Below are 2,096 nucleotides of genomic sequence, written 5' to 3'. Positions count from 1 at the left end.
CCATTGGAAGATCCTCATCAGTTTTTAGCTGAGTTCTTACAAATCTGTGACACTGTCAAGATCAATAGGGTTGACCCTGAGGTCTACAGACTTATGCTATTCCCTTTTGCTATAAGAGACAGAGCTAGGATATGGTTGGACTCACAACCTAAAGAAAGCCTGAACTCTTGGGAAAAGCTAGTCAATGCCTTCTTGGCAAAATTCTTTCCACCTCAAAAATTGAGTAAGCTTAGAGTGGAAGTCCAAACATTCAGACAGAAGGAAGGTGAATCCCTCTATGAAGCTTGGGAAAGATACAAACAATTGATCAGAAAGTGTCCTTCTGACATGCTTTCTGAATGGAGCATCATAGGTATCTTCTATGATGGTTTGTCTGAACTGTCCAAGATGTCATTGGATAGCTCTGCTGGAGGATCTCTTCATCTGAAGAAGACGCCTGCAGAAGCTCAAGAACTCATTGAAATGGTTGTAAATAACCAATTCATGTACACTTCTGAAAGGAATCCTGTGAACAATGGGACGGATCAGAAGAAAGGAGTTCTTGAGATTGATACTCTGAATGCCATATTGGCTCAGAATAAAATATTGACTCAGCAAGTCAATATGATTTCTCAAAGTCTGTCTGGAATGCAAGCTGCACCAGGCAGTACTAAGGACGCTTCATCTGAAGAAGAGGCTTATGATCCTGAGAACCCATCAATGGAAGAGGTGAATTACATGAGAGAACCCTATGGAAACACCTATAATCATTCTTGGAGAAATCATCCAAATTTCTCATGGAAGGATCAACAGAGACCTCAACAAGGTTTCAACAACAATAATGGTGGAAGAAACAGGTTTAGCAATGGCAAGCCTTTTCCATCATCTTCTCAGCAACAGACAGAGAATTCTAAGCTGAGCCACTCTGACTTAGCAACCATGGTCTCTGATCTAATCAAAACCATTCAAAGTTTCATGACTGAAACAAGGTCCTCCATTAGAAACTTGGAGGCACAAGTGGGTCAGGTGAGTAAGAAAGTTACTGAACTCCCTCCTAGTACTCTTCTAAGCAATACAGAAGAGGATCCAAAAGGAGAGTGTAAGGCCATCAACTTGGCCGAATTTGGAGAGGAGGAAGAGGCAGTGATCGCCACTGAGGAAGACCTCAATGGACGTCCACTGGCCTCCAATGAGTTCCCTAATGAGGAACCATGGGAATCTGAGGCTCACACTGAGACCATAGAGATTCCATTGGGTTTACTTCTGCCATTCATGAGCTCTGATGAGTATTCTTCCTCTGAAGATGACGAAAATGTCACTGAAGAGCAAGTTGCTAAGTACCTTAGAGCAATCATGAAGCTAAATGACAAGTTATTTAGTAATGAGACATGGGAGGATGAACCCCCTTTGCTCACCAAAGAACTGGATGACTTGACTAGGCAGAGATTACCTCAAAAGAGACAGGACCCTGGGAAGTTCTCAATACCTTGTACATTAGGCACCATGACCTTCGAGAAGGCTCTGTGTGACCTAGGGTCAAGCATAAACCTCATGCCTCTCTCTGTAATGGAGAAGCTAGGGATCTTTGAGGTACAAGCTGCAAGAATCTCACTAGAAATGGCAGACAATTCAAGAAAATAAGCTTATGGACTTGTAGAGGATGTTCTGGTAAAGGTTGAAGACCATTACATCCCTGCTGATTTCATAGTCCTAGAGACTGGGAAGTGCATGGATGAATCCATCATCCTTGGCAGACCCTTCCTAGCCACAGCAAAGGCTATGATTGATGTTGACAGAGGAGAATTGATCATTCAAGTGAATGAAGAATCCTTTGTGTTTAAGGCTCAAGGATATCCCTCTGTAACCATGGAGAGGAAGCATGAAGAGCTTTTCTCAAAACAAAGTCAAACAGAACCCCCACAGTCAAACTCTAACTTTGGTGTTAGGAGGCCACAACCAAATTCTAAGTTTGGTGTTGAACCCCCACATTCAAACTCTAAGTTTGGTGTTGGGAGGTTCCAACATTACTCTGAACATCTGTGAGGCTCCATGAGGGCCCACTGTCAAGCTACTGACATTAAAGAAGCGCTTGTTGGGAGACAACCCAATGTTATATT

General features: G+C 42.8%; 1 non-coding gene across 1 annotated transcript; it reads right to left on the bottom strand.

Annotated features, from left to right (window-relative positions):
* Nucleotides 1-225: 225 nt before the first annotated feature.
* Nucleotides 226-333, bottom strand: LOC112804247 (small nucleolar RNA R71). Its single transcript, XR_003202863.1, has one exon. It is a non-coding gene; the product is annotated as a small nucleolar RNA R71 (small nucleolar RNA).
* Nucleotides 334-2,096: the final 1,763 nt, after the last annotated feature.

The sequence above is a fragment of the Arachis hypogaea genome, chromosome 5, assembly GCF_003086295.3.
Source record: "Arachis hypogaea cultivar Tifrunner chromosome 5, arahy.Tifrunner.gnm2.J5K5, whole genome shotgun sequence".
Taxonomy (NCBI): Eukaryota; Viridiplantae; Streptophyta; class Magnoliopsida; order Fabales; family Fabaceae; genus Arachis; species Arachis hypogaea.
The sequence above is the reverse complement of the archived record's forward strand: the minus strand, read 5'-3'. Positions and strand labels throughout refer to the sequence as shown.